The following is a 12,810-nucleotide window of genomic DNA, read 5'->3' on the forward strand; positions in this document are numbered from 1 at the left end:
CTTGTTAAATTAAAGGGAATGCTTCAAAACAGTTAAAGGAAATTATTTTAAGAAAGAACACTTATTTGTACAAATTTGTTCAAAAATATGTACATTCTAGCCCAATATTCTTTATTTTACGTCGAAAAGTATATCATAAGCACCATAATAGCTATTGGTATATTTGATGCAGCCATCCAGAAATTGCGCAAGGATATTTTAAGGCTTAAATTGATTTTGGTATATGGCGAATTCAACTCGACTTGGCCGCCAGAAAATTTCTTTGCTAAATGGAAGCAGGCAACTCCCGCGGATTTGTGTTATCCCGCCGTCTTCTTCTTATTATGGTCCTCTGCTGATTTTGCTGTGGTAGCAATTCATTACTAATTTCAGTGAATACCACATGGAATGCAATACTGTGCATTGTTTTTATTATATTCCTTAATTTTAAACAAATTCGCAACAATAAGCAAACTCCAATTTTTTAGACAAAAAGAAGAAATGCCTAAAAGATAATTAGCACACACACTTGCTAAATTTTAGTTTTCTCAATTAATGTTTTCAACTAACCAGCGTACGTGCGCTGTTTGAAATTGAGACTCATGCAAGCTTATGGAAACATATGTATGTAACGTACACCGTATATATATAACCTGAATTTTTTAAATTAAATGGTTATAATATTAATGTTAGTCCACCGGATTAAGATTCCTGGGAACAAAATGTCTTTTGATACAGCTCTTAACATTTTGGGCGTGTTTTAGCAGTCAAGTGCTAAAGCAAAGAATCAAAAAAGTTTTAATTGATTACGTTGTTATTTCTATAAATGGCCACTCAGAACATTTCGCCCGGTATTGTTTTGATTGATTGAAATAACTGTGCGTAATTTGAGAATCGTCAGCGGCAAGGCGAATATTTACCAGGTGGTGGCAAGGCGAATTCAACCAGTTCGCCGTACAGAAGAATGTCAAGTCAAAAGAAAATGTTCATTGATTTCCATTAACTGACATTTTGTTGTACAAGGCTTTGTATGGAAAATTATCAAGAAGAAGCGATCAGTTGTTGGGATAACACCACCTAGTACTGAATTCGCCTTGCGCCGGCGGCCATCGCGGCGTAGATCGTCGTCGTTCGGGATTGTGTTTACAGCTTTACGAAATGCAGTCGCATTTGACAATACTCGCCGTCATTCATTGTTACTATATAGTTTGGCAGCTTAAATTGAGGTTATGTTGCGAATAGAGTGGAAGGCACTCGAAATCAGTGAAATAAGTCACTCGAATGGAGCAGAATGAAGAACAGTAGGAAGAGCAGTTGCATTGGATTAATACACCTTCAATCATTGTATCAATGTTAAAGATAAATTTAGAAAAAATTATTAAATACTTGAGTATAAGCAAACATTTTCTTTCAATTACTGCAATTACGGTGTCCTAGATTCTTTATATTCCAAGATTATAACATTTTATGTCTGTTTGAAAATTTAACTTGAATTTCCCTAAAGATTTCCGTAATATGGCCATTAGTGATGTTTGTGTGTGTGCAAATTTTGAGCGATGAGCTGTTAGTTGCGCTATTTGGGAAAGTTTACAATGGAAAGAAGGCAGTCGAATGAAGTATAATGAAGGAATGTAGTGGTGGGTAATGACACTATTTTTTGAGTGTTAACACAGTAGCACTGGCACACTTTGCACTGTTAACACATTGTGTTGACACAATTGTGTTATAACTGATTATCGAAAGTCGATATGAATGTTTGCACAATATCAGGGCACAGTGCTGTATTACCTACCTCTAACGCAAGGTTTGGCGCTGTCATTCTACAAAAAGAGCGAAAAAGGCAAGCATTCGGCGTCTTTTCAACTCTAATTATTATTTCGGTTAAATTTTTTGGGTTTTGAAACTGCTGATTGAGAATTAAAACAAAATACTCATAAAAATGAATGAAGTCAATAAACTGGAAGGAGAAACAAAGGAACCACATTCGGAAGAAACACAAATTTCGCTTTTGCAATTATGTTTTTGATGAATTAAATTTCGGCTCCGACGATGAAGATCACATGAAAACTTCGGCAGTTAAGTTATAATTACTTGCAATATTTCTAACATTTTTTTAAATAAATTTTTTCTCAAATCTAGAAAAAAAAACGCTGCCATCAGATGCGCTGGCGTCCACTTTTGAACCTTTCGAAATCCAACACATTTTAAACATACCACCAGTACCTTTATAACTAGCACCAACCGGATTGTGTACTCCAAATATGTGCACAGTTACCGAAACTGCCCGAAGCCAAATATTTCCCATTCGCACTAACTGAATATACTGGTCCTGTATTTTACGTTAGGGTATGTATACAAGTGCCACGATCCATATCCCATAAACTTACAGTCGAATCGAATGACGCAGTTGCTAGTATTAGATTTAAATTTGGATTTTGTGTACTGGGTGCAGTAGGAGACCATTTAATGGTATGTAGCACTTATGAATGGGCTTGTAAACCATGGCAACGTTTATCTTGTTTCACCCTATCAGAGGTATAGAGGACTTACGTGCACAGTATTACCGATGTAATAAGACAAAAACGACACGACTTACAACTTAAGTCCACGAGAGTATATTTGACAATGACAAAAAGGAAAAAGTTACATATATGATTATTTGCATAGCATAAAAGCTTTATCAATAAGAATGACATTACAAAAGAAAATTAACAGTAGCGGTGAATATATCATGTTGCCTAACAATTCTTATTACCAACACTCCTCCTCAACATGTACATATTATAAGTATATATTGTCTATCTGACTAATACAAACCCATTTCGGTTCTAAATTTACAATGCTTTACCTTTTGAAGATTTTTGGTTAAAATGTCAGATACCATATCTTCAGTACAAATGTAATTTAGACTTATCTCACCTGACTTATACAAATCCCTAACAAGATGAAACTTTAAATCTATATGCTTACTTCTAGAATGATAAACCGGATTTTTAACTAGATGTAAAGCACTTTGATTATCGCTATTAATTAAGGTTGGGCTATTAATAGGAAAACCCATTTCAGCAAGGAGCATTCTTAAATATACTGCCTCCTTTGCAGCTGTAGAAAGCGCCACATATTCAGCTTCAGTGCTACTTAAGGCAACGATGTTTTGTTTTTTCGATTCCCACGAGAATACTGCACCGGCAGCATAAAATGCACTGCCTGTATAAGACTTCCTGTCGCCAACATCAGCGTCCCAATCAGCGTCGACGTAGCATTCAATGGGCTCACCTGATTTTCGGTAATGTAGTTTAAAATCGCTCGTACCTTGCAAGTAGCGTAACACATGTTTAGCCCCTGCTTCGTTCTCAGAATGTGGATCGGTATTCTTTTGCGACAGTTTACAGACCGAATGCAGAATATCCGGTCGGGTTGATATTGCCAAGTACATCAACGCACCGATAAGCGATTGGTATTCCCTTTTATCAACGCGTATACATTTTGCATCATCACAGCTGACTTGGAACCCAGCATTTAACGGTGTCACTACAGCCTTACATTCGGACATACCATACCGGTTTAATAGATCCGTTATATATTTTTTATGACCAAGAGTAATTGCGCCTGTTTTACCTTCGCGCTGGATCTCCAACCCCAGAAAATACCGCAGTTGCCCACTGTCAACCAGATCAAACTCGTTCGCAATTTTTGCTTTGATCGCAACTACGTCTTCTAACCGGGTGCCACCTACAATTAAATCATCAACATACACAGCTATAATGTTATAATTACCATTTCGTGTTTCGTATACACGCAAGGCTCGCTGACGCACGGCGAATACCCAAACGATCTTAGAACTGTGTCCAACTTAGAGTTCCATTCACGCCCACTTTGCTTTAATCCATATAGTGCCTTATTGAGCTTCAGCACTCGGTGTGGAAACTCATCGCATACGAACCCCTCCGGCTGTTTCATATAAACTATCTCTTGTAAATTGCTGTTTAAGTATGCTGAAGATACGTCCATTTGATGCAAATGCAGTTCATGCTCACACGCCAACGCCAACAGTAAACGAACTGTCGCATACCTCAACACCGGTGAAAACGTTTCGGTGAAGTTCACTCCAAACTGTTGACTACACCCCTTTGCCACCAAACGGCTCTTAAAACGTTTAATACTACCGTCAGGGTTTCTTTTAATGCTGTATACCCATTTGCTGCTGATTGCCTTTTCGCCTGTAGGAAGATCCACTAATGACCAAGTTTGATTTTTTACCAGGGCGTCGTACTCCTCTTTCATAGAGGCCCTCCACTCCGCCGAATCGGCACTACCCAACGCCTCCCTTACCGAATTGGGTACAGGTATTTCGTTGGTATCTATCATATTCAATATATGACGTTCTTTACGTGGACGCAGATCATACCGCACCTCATTTGTACATTTATTATCTTCCATACCTTCGTCGCTTGCTTCAGCTGGGCATTCTTCGCTCAAATCATTTGCTGGCTCACTCTTAGTGTTGTTCTCACTCTAATCTTCATTAAAGGCTCCATTAGCAAAAGACGTGATGTTGACGTGCTCGTTTTCATTACCAAAGTGCGTATTTTCCATAAAAATTACATCTCTGCTTGTGATCACCTTACGCGTGTTTGGATCCATCAATCGATAAGCCTTGGAGGTGACTGAATACCCAACCATAATGTATTCCTTCCCTTTGGGTTGAAATTTCTTTGAGTGCGTTTTGTCTAGAGCAATCGCTAAAGAGCCGAATACTTTAAGGTGTGTTACTGTAGGCTTTTTACCTGTATACACCTCTAACGGTGTTTTGTTAACCAGCGACTTTATTGCGGCTCTATTTCGAAGGTAAACTGCCGTGGACACCGCCTCTGCCCAAAAATTTTCACCCAACTTACTATGCACTAACATACTGCGTGCCATTTCAACTAAGGTTCGATTGGCCCGTTCAGCTACGCCGTTTTGCTGGGGGGTGTATGGTGTTGTCAACTGGCGTTGTATACCATTTTGAATCAAAAACGTTTCAAATTCATTATTAAGATATTCGCGGCCGTTGTCGCTTCTCAAGCAATTAATCTTTTTATCAGTTTGCTTTTCTACCATTTGCTTGAATTTTTTAAAAACAGCAAACACCTCACTTTTCGCTTTCAAAAAATACACAAATATATACCGCGATTTATCATCGATGAAGGTGAGGAAGTATTTGGAGCCACCAATCGAATCCGTGTTCATGGGGCCACATAAATCGGAGTGTACCACTTCTAGTAAGCTTTCGGCACGACCTTTCGATGCTTTAGCAAAAGGTTTAACACAAATCTTGCTTTTGGCACAAGTGACGCAATCACTTTTAACTGAAATATCTTTCAACTTGAGGCCACACACTAACTCTTTATTTGCCATTTCATATAAAAAAAAAAATAAATGTAAGGCGCTATAACCTCCGAAGAGATCTAAGGCCGAGCTTCTCTTCCAATTTGCGTCGTGCTCCTCTTGATTTTCCATACAAATTGGCCGGACGGGACCTACATGTTTTATGCCGACTCCGAACGGCATCTGCAAGGCAGATGAGTTTTCACTGAGAGCTTTTCATGGCAGAAATACACTCGGAGCGCTTGCCAGTCACTGCCGAGGGGCGACCCCGCTTAGAAAAAATTTCTTCTAATTGAAAAACCTTATTTCTAAAATTTTGATGTTGCTTTGCCCGGGAGTTGAACCCAGGGCGTACGGTGTGATAGGCGGAGCACGCTACCATCACACCACGGTGGCCGCCAATTCATATAAGCTCTCAAAATTTAGATGGCCAAAGCGGTTGTGCCAAATGGTTATTTCGTTGTCTTGCTTAACACCAAAACACTTGTTTGTGATACTTTTAAAAACATACAAACCGCCAACTAACTGCGCTTTTATCAATACGGAATTTTTCTCTTTGATTACAGCTCCATTATTTTCAAAGGTCACAACTAATCCGTGTTCACATGCCTTATTTACTGATACGAAATTGCATTTTAAGTCTGGCACGTACAAAACCTTCTTCAATTTAATTCGATAGCTATCAGTGTGTATACATACTTCGCCAATTCCGTTTGCTTCTATATACTTGTTTCCCGCTAATTCTATTCTCTCGTTTCGTTTTCTAAAAGTGACATATAATGAGCGGTCGCAGCATAGGTGTGAAGTTGCTCCGCTATCAATACACCACTCATCGCTCTTTAACTCATGAGGGGAAATAGAAGCAAGAATAGCGAACGATTTATCACCCCGAACCGTATGACGATGCTCTTTACATTTCGCGGCAAAGTGTCCAAATTTCCCGCAATTAAAGCATTTACCTCGACTTCTGCCATTGTTGTTGCCTTTTTTCTTTTCTCCCACACCATGACTGTGGTTATTGCTAGCAATATTCTTGGCATTAGGAACTTTCTGAATATTTGCCTGCGCCACCAGCGCGTGTTGCGAATGAACTTCGCCGCTTTTATCTTCTTCTCGCCTCGCCCCCTCTTCAAGCAACTTGACTTTTAGTGTAGCTAAGGCAAGGAATCTCGAGACTCGATCGCCACAACGAAGTTCTCATACGATTTGGGCAAACTTGCTAATAATACTATCACAGACATTTCGTCTGCTAAAGTTACCGATATTTCAGTCAACCTTTCATGTATATCGCAAAACTCATTTAAATGGTCTTGAATTTTATCACCTTCGCTCAACCTAAGTGATAACAATTGGCGAAACAATGCAACTTTTCGCGCCGGACCGGTGGGTTGATGTATTTGCTGAAGTTTACTCCAAGCCATTGCCGCTGTATTGCAATGCTTCACATGATTTACCTGTGACGGCTTTATGCATAACATAATGCTAGCTAATGCTTTTTCATCCTTGGTGTCAAACGCTGCTGCTTCTTCGGCTGTGGCCTCTTCACTTTTCACGATTTTTCCACTGGCGATTGCCCATAATTCAGTGTGGACTAAAACGCTCCTCATCTGCACCGCCCACGATACGTAATTGCTGTCGTCCAGCTTTTCAATCGAATATAATCCAGGTGTACTCATTTTTTTTTTTAATTTTACCTGTGATTAATTTTAAACCCTATTACGACCTGGGCCCATAACCTATCAGAGGCATAGAGGACTTACGTGCACAGTATTACCGATGTAATAAGACAAAAACGACACGACTTACAACTTAAGTCCACGAGAGTATATTTGACAATGACAAAAAGGAAAAAGTTACATATATGATTATTTGCATAGCATAAAAGCTTTATCAATAAGAATGACATTGCAAAAGAAAATTAACAGTAGCGGTGAATATATCATGTTGCCTAACAATTCTTATTACCAACACACACACCAAGTTTTGAAAGTCATATCATCTGATAAAGAGGATAGAAAATGCCCCTGGGACACCATTTAATGGCGTTAAACTCATTGGTATGTCCCAAACGTGTATACGTTGATCTGCACCGCATGAAGCAAATGATATATTTGTTTGCCAATCAACGTCGAGTACAGGCTCATTATGAAATGAAAATTGTTGAGTACATTGCCCAGTCGATGCATTCCAAATAATGATGGTTTTATCGACACCAGCTGAGTGTATGAAATTGCCACGCTTAATCCATTTAAATGCAAATATTGGTGCTCTATGTTTACCCAATGTAGATGCCAAACGCCAGTCGGTTTCCCCGATGCGGGCATAAACATCATAACTGCCAGTAGCTAATAATGTGGCGTCACACCATAAACAAAAGAGATAGTATGCGTATAAAACTGCAAATTTAAATTAACACACATTAAAACTTACAATCTAATGATGTTACATTCTTGTTGCTCGAAACTTCGGCGCCACCTTTTTGTATGCAATGACGTAGCACCAATTGATTAGGACTGCTTGTTGCATCAGACATATACCATATGCATGCGGTCACCAGAGCCACTTACCAACAAATCACGACTTCGATTCCAATATCCCACTTTTATTGTAACCTCACCCCCATTAGATGCGGTTGCCCACATCCTGCAGTGGTGTTGGATGATTCAACTGTTGCTGCACTTGTGGTAGCACTTGAACTATTTGGATTTGCGTTACCCTCGGTTTCATTAGATTCTGAAGATGTAGCACTTTCAGTAGTTTGTTCGTTGTTGACCCACTAGATTTAATCTCCGCTTTCATTTCTGTCATAAATACACCGCCTGTTCCAGTGGCCGAAGGGCTTGCTCCACTACTAATGCCACCTGCCTGCTTCTAATTTTGTAGCTGGTGGCTTGGGTGACTTTGACTTCGGGCATAACTGCATTAATTAAATTGAATCCCTCCACGGGACGTCCAACTTCACCATCTTCTCCACCGCTCCATTCAATCTCTGTATACATTTGCAATATAGTAAGATGAGCAGCGGGTGACGAAGTTGGCAGGTCGATGTACTGAAATGAGTATGTGCAGGTGGTCAGATGCTAAAGCAAGCATCGGCTGCCATTCAACGCAGTTTATAAGCCCTGCGCTGACGATTGAGATGTCAGGTAAGCTGTGACTGTGAATGCCGGAGGTCGTGGTGAGCGTTAAGATCGCACTGTTTTCGAGAAAGCCGGACCTAAATTTTTTAAAGTGCTTTTCGAAAGTGGACAACTTTTATGACTTGTCGAAAAAGTAGTTTGCAATGAAAATTTGATTAAACAATGAAATCAGTTACGAATGTCTTGATCTTATCGTTATATATAATCTTCCTCAACATTAGATAATATTTTAAGAGCGGTTTTCTCGAAAACATCTGTAAGTGCCATTTCCAGTTATGCTGGAGAGTTACAGAACTTTATATAAAATTGCTTTCTGAAAATTGTAGCACAGACTTAATATTTTAATTTTTCTATAAAGTGGTTAAAACCCAACAAATGTACAAAGTTATATAAAAGTTATATACTTAAAAACAAGAAGAATGTGACGGGGCGCTTCCAAAGGCCGTCGGTTCTATGTACCGGAGCGACTCGGGATTTTTCCCGACCAGGGACTGCCATTTCAGTGTAACCCCATTTAATTTGTTGCGTCCCTCCCACAAATTGTCATCCTCCCAGCAGCTCCATGCAGCGGGACTGCTCCATATTCTCTTGCTCTGGGAAGATATCGAACCCAATCCGGGTCCGCCAGCTGACCCCGGTCCTGAGAAATGTTTTTGCTGCATCTGACGGAAAAGAATCTTCTTAGGACAGTCATACTCTTGTCAGTGTGTCTCATGTAAGGGGTGGTTGCATCGGACAGGTTGTTCTGGGCTAGACCTCAAAACCATATGTCCACGTAACTTTATAAATCTTTTGTGGCTCCTTGCTGTTCACGCCCTAGGACGTCCCGTAGTCTGCGCCTTAGCCCCGCTGTTAAGCAAGCCACAACAAGTACCCACTCTTGCTCGCGTCCCACGGCGCCAACAACTCACACGGCTGCTCCCACTCATACCTACAATCTCCGTAGTAGAGTCGGGAGCAATGCCGAGCATCAGCCCCTGCCCCATTCTTCTTCCACCTCTTTCCCGGCAGCAATTGTGTAGGTCAGGGAAACAGACTCTTAGTCCCTACCTCCCTTTGCACCCTTTGCCAGCACAGAATATAAACGTTTGCGACATCCGCCCAATGCAGCTCCTGCCATGGACGGTGCCACTTTCCTAGACGTTCTGGTTTCTCCGACGGCAACTACCCGACGGGTTTCATAGCGCCATGTTGCCAGGCCGCATACCCAAATACACCGGATACCCCAATGCTTACCCAAGGACGTCTAGTCCCAGGGCCACAACAGCAGTCGCGTCCTGGCCTTCCACAACCCAGGCGGAGTCCCCCGTCACTTACTCCCAGAGTGACGACGTCTCCCCCTATGGACTTCAGAATTCTGCAGTTAAACTGTGATGGATTAACTGGGAAGATCACGGAGATAGTCGACTTCATGAAGCTTCACAACATCCGCATTGCTGCGATTCAAGAGACTAAACTCACAGCAAGATCTGCATTGCAGACCTGTTCTGGGTTTAATGTCCACAGAAAAGATCGCGAGAGCGGAAATGGAGGCGGCCTCGCGTTTATCATACACCACTGTTCCATGCCACCATTTGCCCCAGTGGATACCACCCTTATATCAGCGCCGTACTCACTGGAAACAATCGCATTATCTTAGGCGATTTCAATGCACATCACGATCTATGGCATTCAAAGTTGCGGGTGGACAGTAGGGGTGAGAAGTTGGTGGATCAAATAGATGAAAAGACATTCTGCACAATAGACGGAGAGTCCCCCACACGTATGGTAGGAGTCTGTCACAGTTCGCCGGATATTTCAATCGTGAGCGCAGAACTCGTAAACTGCGTCAACTGGCAGCCGATGGTAACATTGGCATCCGACCACCTGCCTATAGTTATTTCGCTCGAGCGTTCCGCCGACTTCATTTTCGCAGAAAAACGCACTTTCGTTAACTTTAAAAAAGGAAAGTGGGACGAATACCAATCCTTTACAGACAACCGCGTTGCTGCTCTCCCTATCCCAACAGATGCCCGCCAAGGGGAGCGTGCTTTCGGCAAAGTTATTGAATCCGCCTCGGCTCGTTTCATTCGCGCCGGTAGAATTCCCGAAATTCGGCCCCACATCCCGGCAGAGGCCACAAGTTTATCGAGAGAACGTGACCTTATAAGACAGCTCGATCCCGGCGACTCACAAATAAGGGATATAAACCAACGCATCAGGTTGCTTGTGGATGAACACAAGCAAGCGAAATGGGAGGAGCACCTAAGAGGTTGTAACCTCTCTGCCGGTGTAGGTAAACTTTGGTCCACCGTAAAGTCCCTATCGAATCCGTCTAGGCAGGATGACAAAGTTTCCATCGCCTTTGGTGATAAAGTACTGTCGGATGCGAAAAATGCGCGAGCGCTTTCTGCCCACAATATATAATGCATTCTACGGTCGACAAAGATAGACGGAGGGCCAACAGACACGCACATAAACATAAATCCAGCGCGTGACCAATTACCATCACCGTCAAAGAGGTTGAGGATGCCATCGGTCATGCTAAACCATCCAAAGCAGTGGGCCCAGATGGCATAGCCATGCCGATGCTTAAAAGCCTAGGGAAAGAGGGTTTCAAATATTTAGCACATGTCTTCAACCTGTCTCTTTCCACCTTTGTCGTACCCGAAAAATCGAAAATGGCCAAGGTGGTCCCGCTACTAAAGCCTGGGAAACCAGCTAACATAGGAGAGTCATATCGTCCGATATCTCACCTATCGCCAGTAGCCAAGACGCTTTAAGCCATTTTGCTCCCCTACTTCAAAGCAAATTTGCAGCTAGCCTGCTATTAGCATGGCTTCAGAAAACTCCATAGCACCACCACCGCGCTAAATGCCATCAGCATCCAGATAAATTGCGGTTTAAATCAAAATCTGCACCATAGAACAGTACCCGTAGCTCTAGACCTATCAAAAGCTTTTGATACGGTCAAACATGGCAAGTTACTGCAAGACCAGGAAGGTTCTACCCTTCCCCCATGTCTTAAAAGGTGGACCGCAAATTATCTGGGTGGTCGGCAGGCATCGGTACAATTTAGAAATGAAACATCAAAACCAAGAAGAATTAAACAGGGGGTGCCACAGGGTGGTGCACTATCCCCACTTTTGTTTAATTTCTACATATCTAAGCTACCTTCGCCACCAGAGGGAGTTAGTATCGTTTCCTACGCCGATGACTGCACAATAATGGCCACAGACCCAGGCCCAGGGATCGATGAGCTTTTCAACAGAATAAACGGTCATCTCCCTGATCTCTCCAGTTTTTTCGCCTCGTGAAACCTGGCATTATCACCGACTAAATCCTCCGCGCCCATATTTACAACATGGACGTCCCAAATGTCGACCATTTTGAACATCCACGTCGATGGCACTACGCTACCGACAGTCCTACACCCCAAAGTTTTGGATGTGACGTTTGATCAGGATCTACATTTTGGTGAGCACGCAGCCACAATTGTACCGAAAATCCAGAGCCGTAATAAAATCCTCAAATCCCTTGCTGGCAGTACTTGGGAAAAGACAAAGAAACGCTCATTACCACTTACAAAGCAATTGGCCAGCCGATTGCCTACTACGCGTCCTCTATATGGTCGCCAAGCCTAAAAATAACCCACTGGAATAAGCTACAGGCCTGCAAAAATACTGCACTCAGAACCGCCACGGGCTATCTTCTTATGTCCCCAGAACACCATCTACATAATGAGGCGAGAATACTCCCCATCAGAGAGAGAAATGAGATGCTAACAAACAGTTCCTGTTGAATACCCAGAAACCTAGGCATCTCAACAGACATCTGATTGATGAGCCAGTACCGCCTAGGGACTTAAGGAGTCATCTCCGTAAGCATTTAGAGGAAATACGGCACCTTATAACTCAGCCGTATGAAGCATGAAACCTCAAGCAGGTCCTTGGTGAACTCCACAAACAGGCGTCGGACTCTTATGCCAGGAATTTCCCGGTGATCCCAGTACTCATGCAGCAGTACCCAAAACTTGCGGAAGAGGAACGCCTACTCCCCAGGGAAACGCGAGTCACTCTGGCCCAACTTCGTTCTGGATACTGTAACAGGTTAAACTCTTACATATCCAGAATCAACTCCGACATACAAAATGTATGCCCCGCTTTCAATGTGTCCCCACATGACACCAACCATCTCTTTAATTGTAATGTGCAACCAACGCCTCCAACGCCCCTTTCATTATGGTCCACCCCTGATGAAACAGCAAGTTTCCTTGGACTCCCGTTAGAGGATATTGATGACAATTTGTGATCGGTCCCAGCTATTAGGTGGGGCGAAACAT

The 12,810-nt window shown here is 42.2% G+C and overlaps 1 pseudogene; it reads right to left on the minus strand.

Moving 5' to 3' along the window:
• Positions 1 to 2,092: 2,092 nt before the first annotated feature.
• LOC137246018 (F-box-like/WD repeat-containing protein ebi) lies at positions 2,093 to 7,991 on the minus strand (annotated as a pseudogene).
• Positions 7,992 to 12,810: the final 4,819 nt, after the last annotated feature.

Source organism: Eurosta solidaginis, chromosome 3 (assembly GCF_040869045.1).
Source record: "Eurosta solidaginis isolate ZX-2024a chromosome 3, ASM4086904v1, whole genome shotgun sequence".
Lineage (NCBI taxonomy): Eukaryota > Metazoa > Arthropoda > Insecta > Diptera > Tephritidae > Eurosta > Eurosta solidaginis.